This window comes from Amblyraja radiata, chromosome 32, assembly GCF_010909765.2.
Source record: "Amblyraja radiata isolate CabotCenter1 chromosome 32, sAmbRad1.1.pri, whole genome shotgun sequence".
NCBI lineage: Eukaryota > Metazoa > Chordata > Chondrichthyes > Rajiformes > Rajidae > Amblyraja > Amblyraja radiata.
The window spans coordinates 19,626,609-19,640,387 of record NC_045987.1 but is presented as its reverse complement, the minus strand read 5'-3'; the positions used below and the strand labels follow the sequence as shown (position 1 = coordinate 19,640,387).

Sequence of the window (13,779 nt, the reverse complement as noted above, 5' to 3'; positions counted from 1 at the left end):
CTTGCCAGGCTTTATTCTGCTCTTCATTTCCAGCTTTTTCCTATCTACTACAACCAGTCCGAAATGTCACATACATTCAGGGCTGTGGAGTCGATACCCAAAGCACCCGACTCCAACTCCTTGATTTCTTGTATATCCGACTCCGAGATATAATAATTGTAAATCTGCTTTGATGACATTACACTGATGGCATTTCATAAGAACTGCAAAGTTTTGAGTCTCATGGTTGTAGCTATGCTATTGTGGCTCTTTTATTGTATATTCTTGAAAAAAACCCATAATTCATTATGCTAAAAGAAGAAAGAAAATACATATAGGACTATGACAACATTAAAATTCCATTCAATTGAATAAAAATTATAAACGCAGTACTCCAAAATGTATGAAACTAAGGCCACAGGTATGAGGTAGTTGGCTAAATTATGACAAAAAAAATCTCAAGTGCAATAGAAATTAAACCTAAACACATAGGTAATTAAGTTTGCAACAAAAGTACATACCTAAAATGTATTAATAACTTATCCTTAGGAACAGAATTGCTTCTGTCAGATCCTCTTTCATTGAAGCCTTTAAATCTGATTTAATTATTTTCAGTGGGGAGAACAGTCTCTCCACGCTGACGTGTGTGGATGGTATGGCTGTTACTGTCATAGCTGCAAATTTTACTATTTCTGGATAAGCAAGGATGACTTCTTGTACTAAGTTTAGATGAGCCTCTGCAGTCCGTCTGTCTTTTAAAAAAAATTTTTTGTCTCGTTTGAATGTAATTTATAGTGGTTTTTTTAACTGGGTATGTGGGGGGCGGGGGGTGAGGAAACTTTTAAAATATTTTCCCTGTACGGAGAACCCGACCTTTTCTCTGTCAGGTCTCCGTTGTCGTTGGGGCCTAGCACCGTGGGCGGCCTCCAACCGGAACGACCTGGGGGCTCCAGTCGCGGTGCCTGCGGACTTACTTACCATCGCGGAGCTGGCCGAGGTCGGAGTGGGAGGAGCTGTGGTAGCGTGCTGCTGCGGCCCGACCCCGGAGATTCGGAGGCTCCAGCCGCAGGTCTGGTGGACAGTAACACCGGGAGCCCGCGGGTCCCTGGTGGGAGACCGCTTTTCGGGGCTTCCGCAACGGCGACTTCTCCCGCCCGAGTTGCGGGGTTGAGGATGACCTGGAGCGGGGCCTTACATCGCCCGGCGCGACTTTAAATGGCCGCGGGACTTACTAGCGCCCGCCGGGCGCTCCAACACCAAGACCCGGAGCGTGGCCTTGCATCGCCCGGCGCGGCTTTAATGGCCGCGGGACTTATTCACCATCGCCCGCCGAGGGCTTTGACTTTGACATCGGGAGGAGAATGGGCAGTGCAGGGGAGAGATAAGACTTTACCTTCCATCACAGCGAGGAGGAGATTCGCCGTGATGGATGTGTAAATTGTATTGTGTCTTGGTTCTTCTACTTGTGTGTATGACTGCAGAAACCAAATTTCGTTTGAACCTCAATGAGGTTCAAATGACAACAAATAAATTGTATAATTGTATCATATTTCTCTACTTCTTTTAATCCACCAAGAAAATGTTGCTTAAATTCCATTAGTTTAACATCAAAAGGCTGCCTTTGCACGTTAAACAGGAACGTGTTGCTCTCGACTGTTCAATTTTATGTAAATATTTTGCAAAATCTGACTTCATCATACGGGAGTATTTCCGACTTACGTAGTCTCTGAAATTTATGTTGAGGTCAGAGTCGGAACTTTTTTACCTACTCCGACAGCACCAAAATTGCTCCGACTGACACCACAGCCCTATATACATTCCCTCTACATATGCTGCCCAACACACTGAGTTACTACTGCAATATATTTTAGCGACAAAAAAATCCCGTGTCAAGGTTGCTTTTTATTTTTCGATTGCAGTGATCACTAACACTTCAAAAAGTTTGAGAATTTTAGAAAACCCAAATCACTTCTGCTCATCAGACAAATTTTAAAACCTTTCAATAAACCTGTAGTTCCAGTTTTGATAGAAACCAACACTGGAACTTTAGTGGGAGTGGGAGACGTTGAGTCAGATGATGCTTGTATAACCAGCAGACAAGTTTTGACAAACACAAACTTGTTTAAAGTTAGCACCAGACAACTGAATAATTACACTTTAACTAGCTTAATAATCAACAGTAACAGATTTAAAAGACTACATAACCCCGAGTATTTCGAAATAGTACAGGTACTTTCTGAAATACATTTGCTAATGTATTGGAGATGCCTGGAAGCTAATTTGCACATAAACCAAGGAATGTAAGAAAATAAAATAGGAATAGGCATTTGGCACCTCAGGCCCCACCAATCAATATGATCACGGAAGACCGCTGGGTTCAACAACAGCTTCTTCCCAACAAACATCAGGCTCTTGAACACTACCCAACACTAACTGCAACTATGAACTTCAATGGACTGTCTTTGGTTGCACTAAGGACTTAGGGCTTCTTTGCACTAGTAGTGTGGTTATTAATTTATTGCATTTTTGTTTCTTACATGTCATGTATCCGTATGGTTTTTGCTGGCCCATTTTGCAACTGCAAGAATTTCATTGTTTCGTTGTCGGCATATATGACAATTAAATACTGTTGACTTTTCATCTTCTCTCGACCTCAACCCCTCGTGTGCCAGTTCACCATAGATTTTCTATTTGATAAAACTTTCAAACAATTGTACCCACTTCTTTAAATTACGCCAATGATCCAGCCTCCACAGCCCTCCTGGATTCAATCATCCTTGGCAAGAAGTTTCCACATGGAGGCTGACTTTAAATGACACCCACTTCCCTTACAACTATGATCTCTTATTCAAATTCTCCCACTCGTGGGAACATCTCACCAGGCATCCTGTCAAGCACCACCAGGATCTGATGTTACACCAAGATAAAACCACATTCTTCCCAACTCCAAATATAGATCTAATTTTATTAGCTGTTTGTGATAGGACAACACTCTTGTCCCAGGTAGTAGCCTAGTGTATACTTTGTGTGCGGCACAGTGGCGCAACTGCTAGAGCCGCTGCCTCAGTGCCACAGGCCCGGGTTCAATCCTGATGCTGTCTGTGCAGTTTTCACGTTCTCCCAGTGATTGCGTGGGTTTCCACCAGATGCTCTGGTTTCTTCCCACATCCGAAATACATGTGGGTTTGTAAGTTAATTGGCCCCTGCAAATTACCCTAAGCGTGAAAGGGGTGGGTAGTGGGATAACATAGAACTAGTGTTAACGGATGGTCAATGGTCGATCTGGACTCGGTGGGCCAATATGCCCGTTTCCCTGCTTATCTCCAAACTAAACTAACCCAGTGCCAAAAATACCAACTCAATATTGGCATAGATGGACAGAAAAACATGGTCACTTATCTCTGAGAGAACGCAACTGCTCTTTTTAGGTGGCACCGTGTCACAGCTGGTGGACTTGCTGCCTCACAGCATCAGAGGGTTGCATCCTGACCTGGGGTGCTGTCTGTGTGGGGCTTGCGCATTTTCGCTGTGACCACGTGGGTTTCCTCCAGCCACTCTGGTTTCATCCCACAATCTATAACGGCGGGTATATGGATTAATTGGCCTCTGTAAATTACCTGTGTGTAGGGAGGTGAAGAGAAAGTGGGAGAACACAGAATGGGCATAGAACATGAATGGGCAGCATTGTCTCTGTCGGTAGAGGGGCCTGTTTCCATGCAGTATCTCTAAATTAAACTTTTTATATCTGCCTCTGGGGTTAAATTTTGGTTTAATAACTCATTGAAAAGGCAGAACCTCCAGCACTGTTCCACAGATCATCAGCCTGGATCTCTGGAGTGGGACACAATTCAATTATTGAGTCCACAAAAGCAAGTGGTTCACGCTCACATTTTCAACTTGTACATCAAGGAATACTGCTCTACTCCTTGATTTGGGAACACCATAAAATTGCAAAGCACAAACTGCTGGAAGAACTCAGCGGGTCAGGCAGCATCCACGGTTGGAATGGACAGAATGTTTTTTTTGGATTGGGACCCTTTTTCAACCTGACCCACTGAGTTCCTCCAGCACTTTGTGTTTTGTTCAAGGTTCCAGCATCTTCTTGTGTCTCCAATATAAAATAGCATTTAATCTATGCAAAAAAAGAAAATAGAATTTAATACCTGAATAAACCTAATTTTTCTTTTAATGGAAATGTGCACATGTAACCACTCAATACAATGAAAATTAATTGACCCATTTTGTAACTATAAAAGAGAACCTATTTTCCATAGTGGTACTGTAAAATTGCCTTCAGTTTTATTCATTAGTAATCTTTACAAGTTAATTAAAAATGCATAACCTAGTTTTGCTTGATTTGAATTTTTCCCAGGCACCGACCACTCATTGGAATTCATTTACCAGTAGGTTTCTTTGCCTGTAGTCACCTTTTATGAGAATGCAGCTAAAGAGCAGCTCGGGAACTAATTATTAAAGAATGGTGTCCCTTTCATATTACATATGATTTAAAATATTACTAGACTCCCAATCTTCTCCACCCCACAAAAATATTACATCAGGGAACATCTGGAAATTGTTGGCACCTCAAAACTAGGTATCCGCAAACCACTATAAACCATCAGCAGAACCGGATCCACCACAATTATGTGACCTAGCTTTGTTCAATTGGCAAATCCATTCCTTCAGTTCCATCAATCATTGACCTAATCTAGTATCAATCAAAGCTATGATCAAAGCACTCGGTTCTAATCACGTCCACAAATAATAAAGCAGTTGTGGCCACTTGCTACAAGATGCGGACATCTTCCAGACTGGGGAGAGACTTAACACTTGCATTATTAGACAAATTCTAGGCAAAGTCCATGCGAAAAAGTCTGCTAACCCCCTTCACCTTAATATTCACCTGAATTATTAAGTTACCTCTCAAAGTCATATGAAAGATCACTGACCTGAACCGTTACTGAAGTGGACAACACAACTGGGTATTCTGGGAGATTCATTACCTTCAAGGTCTGCCAAACCTTTCCACCAGCTACAAAGCACAGGCAAATGGTAAAACCACTATCTACAAGTACTTCCACACTCACTCCTTTCAGGTTTGGAAGCAAAGTATTGCCCCCTGGGTCCCAGGTCAATGGCACGTGGTCTAATTACCCAGGCTGGAAACAGGAGGTATATGTCATACACACTAGAGCACAGCAAAATGGCACACCATGACCAGCTCGAAACCAATTTCAAATCCCATGAACAAGCTATTTACTAATACTTGTCTGGTAATATACACAGTATTTTCAAGTTTGTAGACAATGCATTCAGCTTCCATCTTCAACAGTAGTGGAGCACTGATACCTGTGACATTATGCACAAAGTTTAACTAATAAAGCAATGTGCTTCTATTTCCACTGAACCTTCCACTGAAGAGCTGGGATTTTAAGTGCCAAAATTGTTAACAAAACATTTTCCAAATGTTGTGGGGGAGGAGTGGAGGAGCAATAGTATTGAAGTATTTCTTATTTCTCCTTGATCAGCAATAAGATCTAAAAGAGACGTGTGGAGTGTCAGTACACAAATTGAAGGGCGTACAGCTGATAATGACTTCAGCTGTATTATTAATAAAACAATGCAAAACTCACCACATGCCATTGTACAGATATAAACAATGCTGGAAACAAGAGTTTAGTCAAACTTCAACAGCAATATAATGTGCTACTTAAAATGATTTAGGGGTGAACATTTTGCAGCACACTGTTTATTGGCATAAGATGATAAAATACTATTAACAAAAAATTACAAGCACCAAGTGATCATGGAAACTTGCATTGCACTCGCAATGCAGCTCAAAAGTAGTACAACAGGTTTAGTATGTGATGTCACTGACATAAGCCATGCCTCAAAGCTGTTTTTTCTCACTAAGGTTCAAAATTAAAGCTTTTTAAATCCAACACTTATTCCACCCCAGCAATTCTATTTTCCTGTTTTTTGATACCAAGAAGACCTAAAAAAAATTTAAGCGCTCAGATTTTTTCTTAGTTAACAACACATTCTGATCAATTCTGGATAGTGGCTCTGACATTCACCATCATAAACTGCTTCTAGAGGATGGTCATGGTGCACATTAACTCCAGCCTCCCAGACAGCCTTGATCCACTGCAGTTTGCCCACCACTGAAACAGATACACGGCATCACCCTGGTCCTACACTGGATAATAAGGACATCTACATCAGATTTGGGCGGCACAGTTGCTGCCTTACAGCGCCAGAGACCCAAGTTCGATCGTGACTATGGGTGCTTGTCTGAACGGAGTTTGTACGTTCTCCCCGTGAGTTTTCTTCAGGATCTCCGGTTTCCTCCCCGCTCCAAAGATGTACAGTTTGTAAGTTAATTGGCTAGATACAATTTTATATTGTCCTTAGTATGTGTAGGATAGTGTTAACGTACAGGATCGCTGGTCGGCGCAGACTCGGTAGGCCGAAGAGCCCGTTTCCTCGCTGCATGTCTAAACTAAACTATTTATTGACTACAGCACCACCATCAACACCATAGTCCCATTCAAAACGTGACATAAAAGCAAGATTAGGCCCTTCAACCCATCAAATCTGCTCCATGACTTGGCCTCCACAGCTGTCAGGGGCAATGAATTCCACAGATTCACCACCCTCTAGCGAAAGACATTCCTCCTCATCTCCATTATAAAGGTATGCCCTTTTATTCTGAGGCTGTGCCCTCTGGTCCTAGATTCTCCCACTATTGTAAACATCCTCTCCACATGCACTCCATCTTGGCCTTTCCAGTCAATGATGATAGGTGAGAATATATCCTCCACAGTAATTCTTAACACCAGTCCCGTGCAAGGATGCATTTGCAGTCCCCTGCTATATTCCCTCTACACTAACTGCTGTACAGCAGAATTCTAGTCCAATTCCATTTACAAGTTACAGCTGATGCCATTACAGTAGGCCAGATTTCAAACAATGATGAGACAGTGTACATGGCGGAGACAAAAAGCTTAGTAACATGTTGTCAAGACAACAACCGTTGCCTCAATGGCAGCAAGACAATGAAGCTAGTTATTGACTTCAGGAAATGAGATGGTGTACACAACCCAGTCACTATCAATGGTGCAAAAGTGGAGTTGGTTGAGAGGCTTTCAAGTTCCTCGGTGTAAAATCACCAACAATGCTCCCCTCTCCTGTCGGGCAGAAAATATAAAAGCTTGAAAGCACGTACCATCAGATTCAGGAAAAGTTTCTTCCCCGCTGCTATCAGACTACTGAACAGCCCTCTCAGAAGGTAAGAGTGTGGTCCTAATCTCCTAACCCACCTCATTATGGCACTTACACTTTCTTTTATCTGTAATTTCTCTGTAATTGCTAAACTACAACCCTGTATTACTATATTCTGCACTGCCGTTGCATGAACTTCTGCACATATATGTGCATTGATTGAACACATGTAAAGTATGATTTGCCTGGATAGCATACAAGCACCACTTTTCCTCTGATCACAGTACATGTGACAATGAGAAACCAATACCAGATGAAACTCCACACATTCTCTAAACAATAAACCCATGTACTTGACATAGTGCTCAGGCTACTGTTAAACCGGGGAAGTCAGGCACAAATGCAAAATTCCACAAAGTTGAAAAAACAATAGAAATATTCAACATGCCAGACAGCATATATGGAGCAGGAAACAGTAAATGTTCAGGACAATGATCTATCTATTCACTAAATGTCAGATGTAGGAGACCCAATTTAATTTCAGGTTTCAAGTGGGTAGTTTGCGTACTGCAAATGGGCATAGGCATTATGCAGCCTAATCAATGGCTCTGCAATTTATTGGAGGAGGGCGGTTTATAAATATGTGGGCTAGAGGTATTTGAGGGGGACTAGCTTGTTTTTTGGCCCCATCCTACTCCAAATGGTTTGGTTCAGTCAAAGCATCAGCACCACGGAAACAGGCCCTTCAGCCCACCTAGTCCAAACCAACCAACAAGCACCATTTACACCTTCATTCTCGCCAGACTTTCCAATTTTATCACTTATCTACGTGCTGAGAGCATTTCACTGTCACCAGTTAACCCAGCAAACTGCACATTTTGGAAGTGAGGGAGGAAATCCACACATCCATAGAGGGAACGTGCAAACACCACACAGACAGGTTAAGAGTGAACCCAGGTTACTGGAGTTGAGGTAGCAGCTTTGCTAACTGAATCACTGTGCCGTTCTCCAGATATGCTGTGAATTTCAGGCCACTCTACATGCAAACTAAAGATTTGACTGTGCTTTGTTTATCAAAAGCAATTGCAAAATCTGGAACATGAAGTACAAGGCTTTTTATGTTTTAACGCAATTAGATGTTGACCAAGATTAAATCACAGACGTCAAATAATTGCAGAGAAATGTAAATAATGTTCAGAAAGGCAAGGAGAGCCATTGTAAAATAGCTATATATCCAGAGATATGGATATTTGAGAATTTTCGCACTGTTTGGATAGTTTACAATGGTATCATTTGCAGATAACATTGTCTTGATTGTCCAGTCACAGTATGTTTGTTTACTGGCATTCCTCGCCGTTTTAAAACCCATAATCTTAATCAAACAACTGACGACTCTGGCTACAAGGCTACACCCTCATGTTGTTAATACTGGTATTTAATACTGATCACGAAAAAGCTCTGATTTCACATCACCCAGCATTCTCAGGGTTAAAAATAAAACCTCCTTTACCTCTGCTGGCAACCTTAGTATTTGAAATGCATATTTAATATATCGTTAGCAATCCAAATTACAAATAACTAGCGTGCTGTAGCGTGGTGTGTTTTCATCTCCATTGATACTAAAACCCAAGGTATTAAATGCTGGCCCCTTACGTCACTGTAAGCCAATAGGAAACAGTCGAGGAAACAAAACAGGGAAGCAGATGTAACGTTAAAACAAAAGCACACGCTCTACACATAAATCAGCACGCAAGGTCTGCGATATCAAAAGAGAAACTTGAAATGCTCACGACATCGAATGATCAGGAACCCCCGATTAATTCCTTGCTAAATTATAGAGTTTCTGCCTAAAGAGAGGAACAGCAAAGCATCCTGGGGACTGTAGTCCACCTGCTGATTTAGAATCCATGTACAAAATAAACACAGCCGGCATTTGACTCAAGTTAATGCAAAGTAAACATTATACGTAAAACGACAGGCACAATTAACAGCATTGGAAACATAATTGTGGCCCGTACAATCTGAATTCAGCCAAATTTAGCTTTGATATTTTCAAATATATATATAAAATAGTATCCCGAATAACAAATATAGCGTTGACACCCAGGCTGTACGGTATGTTCCGGTGCTCGTTGTTTTTGTTAATGTTTCAATAATAAAGGATTGTATCATACAACATGCACGCCACTTGACACGTTAGTTGCACAGCGCAGTCCTCTGTTAAAATATAGAAACCAGGAACTCCAGAGGCTGGTTTACCAAGGAATGACACAAAATGCTGGAGTAACTCAGCGGGTCAGACAGCATCTGACCGGAGAAGGGTACCGACCTGAAACGTCACATTGCCCATGTTCTTCAGGGAATCTACCTGACCCGTCGAGTTACTCCAACATTGTGTGTCTTTCCACTGCTAATGACTGATCATATATGCAGTAGGGATTAACAATGAGACGGGCACAACAACGGGCAGCTCAGGTGCATGGTAGAGTTAGTGTAGGAAGGAACTGCAGATATTGGTTTACACCGTAGACACATAATGCTGGAGAGGCAGCATCTCAGGAGAGAAGAAAAGGGTGACAAATGGGAAAACTTCACCCATTCCTTCTCTTCAGAGATGCTGCCTGTCCCGCTGAGTTACTCTCGCATTTTGTGTCTATCTTTGGTAGAGTAGTGTTTAGGTAACAATGTTTGCAATTAAAGGAAATGGATTCGCGTGCAATGGGCCAGCCTTCTGCACACTGGTTGAACGGCAGATGTTTTTTGGACCTACAAAAGCGAGGTGGGGATTGCAGAGTTTTGCAGACCTTGCATTGTGCGGTGCAGGACATGCTGATAGTCGCTAAAGGTTTGCATTAGACTGTGGGGTGCAGGATTCTGGGGTGCTCGGCTTTTGTAGAGGGGGCTGCAGTCGTGGGGGGTGGAGGGTTCGGGGCCGGGCCCTCCAACGCCGGGCTGCAGCCGCCGGCCCCGACCCGGCCCGGGGAGGTCCTGGCCGCAGCCTCGCCCCCCGTCCGCGATCATTAGGGCTCCAGCCGCGGCCTAGCCCAGCCCGGAGCCTCCGTAAGGCGCAGGTCGGCGCCGCCGCCTCCACCCCTCCTATCTCCCCTCACCTCGACACCGCCAAGCGATGGCGAGAGCCCGGCCGCCGCTCGCCCGCCCGCAGCAGCAGCAGCGTCGCTCCCCCTCGGCCGCTGCTGTCAACACCGGCCCTGCCGCCGGCAGCGCGCATGCGCCATCACCTCGCCCGCGCAGGCGCACTCTCGCCGTGCTTGCATTTAAAGGGACACCCACCCCTAGTCCAGTGCTTGCATTTGAAGGTGGAGGAAGCAACTGCAGGTGCTGGTTTAAACCGGGGATAGACACAAAAAGCTGGAGTAATGCAGCGGGACAGGCAGCATCTCTGAAGAAAAGGAATGGGTGACGTTTCGGGTCGAGACCCTTCTTCAGACCATTTCATTTCAACCTTTCATTTAAAGGGGAAGACACCATTTGGCAAGTGCTTGTAATTGTATTTAAAGGGACAGTGCACCGCGTGTGTTTGAATGGGTGGCCACAACGTGACAAATGCTTGCATTTAAAGGGACACCCACAATTTGGTAAGTGTTTGCATTTAAAGGGCCAGGCACCCCGTAGCTAGCAAAGATTATAGAGGAGCAATCTTTGGTAGCCAGTGCCTGCATTTAAAGGGGTAGCCACCGACGCGCAGTGTTTGAAGTGCAGGGACATAGGAAACATTTCCCCCTTTTGTTAAAAAAACAAATAACCATTGAAATAATCCAAACATGTTTGAACACAAAGTGCTGGGGAACATTTTCGGAAATAAATATAATCAGAATATCCTTTGAAACATAGAAACATAGAAAATAGGTGCAAAAGTAGGCCATTCGGCCCTTCGAGCCAGCACCACCATTCAATATGATCATGGCTGCTCATCCAAAATCAGTACCCCGTTCCGGTTTTTTCCCCCCATATCCCTTGATTCCTTTAGCCCTAAGAGCCCTCTTGAAAACAACCAGTGAATTGGCCTCCACTGCCTTCTGTGGCAGAGAATTCCACAGATTCACAACTCTCTGGGTGAAATAGTTTTTCCTCATCTCAGTCCTAAATGGCCGACCCCTTATTCTTAAACTGTAACCCCTGGTTCTGGACTTCCCCAACATCGGTAACATTTTTCCGGCATCTAGCTTGTCCAATCCTTTAAGCATTTTATGTTTATATAAGATAGCCTCTCATCCTTATAAATTCCAGTGAATACAAGCCCAGTCGACCTATTCTTTCATCATATGTCAATCCTGCCATCCCGGGAATTAACCTGGTGAACCTACGCTGCATTCCCTCAATAGCAATAATGTCCTTCCTCAAATTAGGAGACCAAAACTTCACACAATACTCAAGATGTGGTCTCACCAGGGCCCTGTACAACTGCAGTAGGACCTTGCTCCTAAACTCAAATCCTCTCGCAATTAAGGCCAACATGCCATTAGCGTTCTTCACTGCCTGCTGTACATGCATGCTTAATTTCAGTGACTGGTGTAAAAGGACACCCAGGTCTCGTTGCACCACCCCTTTTCCTAATCTGACACCATTCAGATAATAATCTGCCTTCCTGTTCTTGCCACCAAAGTGGACACCCCCACATTTATCCACACTATACTGCATCTGCCATGCCTCTGCCGACTCACCCAACCTATCCAAGTCACCCTGCAGCCTTATAGCATCCTCCTCGCAGCTCACACTGCCACCCAGCTTTGTGTCATCCTCAGGCTGGCTTCAGTAATTGTCTCTTGTGTCTCCGTCTTCAGTTATGCCATATTCCCATTTGCACAAGAGCATATAAGTCTCTCTCTTGGAGACAACAGAAACTGCAGATGTTGCAATCTTGAGCCAAACATAGAGTGCTGGAGGAACTCAGCAGGTCAGACAGTATTTATGAAGGGAAATGGCCAGATGATGTTTCGGGTCATGTCCCAAAATAACTTCCCAGTCTGAGCCGAGATGGAGCGGAAACAGACTAGTTTTAAATTGCAGAGAGAGTAGGGCAGGGCAAGTATTTGTGATGGGTTGAGACCAAAGCAGATTGTTTAATGAGGGTGAGTAAAAAAAACAAGCTTCTGGAAGAAAACACAAAGTGCTGCAGTAACTCAGTGGGTCAGGCAGTGTCTGTGGAGGGAAAGGACTGGTGAGGTTTCAGGACGGGACCCTTCTTCAGTCTGATGCAGTAGAGGGAAGATAGCTGGCAGAAAGAGGTATGGAAAAGGGGTGGGGCAAGAGGTGGCTAGTGATGGGTGGCTCCAGGGACACAAGACATTGCAGATGTTGGAATCCTGACCGAAACACAAAGTATTGGAGAAACCGAGCAGATCAGGCAGCATCTGTGGAGGGAATGGTCTGATGATATGGATCAGTGGATCCACTGTGAATGGCAGATATTAGGTGGGGGGAGAGAAGGGTGGAAGATAGTAACCAAGGCTGGAAGTGATGTGGAGGAGACAAAAGGGTGCAGATGCTGAAAACTGACAAGAAAGGACAGTGGTAGTAAATCTAGAACCGCAAGGAGGGATGGTGGGTTGGAGGAAATAGGGGAGGAGATAAAAATGGGGACCCAGAGTAGGGAGGGGTGGCTGATAAGAAGTTGGAGGTGGAGAAGGGGAAAGAAACGAAGTGGGGCAGTGGAAAGAAAGGTGTAAGTAAGTAAGTACGTTATATTTATATAGCACGTTTAAAGTCAACTCGCATTGACACCAAAGTGCTTTACATAAAATAAATAATAAGTTTCCATACAAACAATAGAAAAAGGTTAGAAAAATAAAATTTAAAAAATGGACACAACACATTATAGAGTTCAACACAAACGTCCCCCCACAGCAGAATCAAAAATTTCCACTGTGGGGAAAGGCACCAGAAAGTTAAGTCCTCTTCCTCTGTGAAACACCCGAGGTCGGGGCCCATTTGTGGCCTTGCAGCCAGTCCGATAATATTCAGGGCCCTCTTGCCGTGAAGATGGAACTCCGGCGTTGGGTGAAACATTCCTCAGCGGCTTGGAAAGTCTGGAGTGGCTGCCTCCTCCCCGGAGACAGGGGCACTCGTAGACCTCAGGCCGCACCGGTTGGAGCTCCGACCCCGGCGAACTCGATCCCAGGCTCCGCGGCGCTCCAAATCCAGCGCCGCCTGCGGCCGGACGCCCGCAGCCACAGCCCCGCGATGTTGGGAATCGGCGGCCACAGCGCTCCGGAGCTTACCGCACAGCGACCCGGTAGGCATCGCCCGCTCCGTGTTGGTATCCCAGCGCTGCGCCACCGAAGCTGTAGTCCCGGCCGGTCCCGACAGGAAACGCCGCTCCATTCTCTATGGTAGGCCGCGAGGACGGGGCGAAGAAGCAGCTCGGAGGGATGCTGCCTCTCCGACCAGGTAGGGGACTAAGAAATAAAGTTTCCCCCTCCCCCACCCACCCACCCACCACATAAAAGACCTCCGACCAACATTTTTTGACAGGACTTAAAATTTAAAAAAAGGTGAAGAGACGGACTGCGGGCAGGCTGCCATACACAGACAGCGCCCACTCCTGCTCATCCGCCA

At 44.6% G+C, this 13,779-nt stretch overlaps 1 protein-coding gene across 12 annotated transcripts in view; it reads right to left on the bottom strand.

The window, feature by feature from the left end:
* rabgap1 (RAB GTPase activating protein 1) overlaps nt 1-10,439 on the bottom strand; it is a 158,455-nt gene extending 148,016 nt beyond the window's left edge. For 5 of the 12 annotated variants that reach the window (XM_033048834.1, XM_033048842.1, XM_033048833.1 and 2 more), the window contains exon 1: nt 10,314-10,429. The gene's annotated coding sequence lies outside the window, so the exon portion shown is untranslated. Of the gene's footprint in view, nt 1-10,313 lie in introns of all 12 variants that reach the window. The other 7 variants (XM_033048835.1, XM_033048836.1, XM_033048838.1 and 4 more) reach the window with 6 other exon arrangements.
* Nucleotides 10,440-13,779: the final 3,340 nt, after the last annotated feature.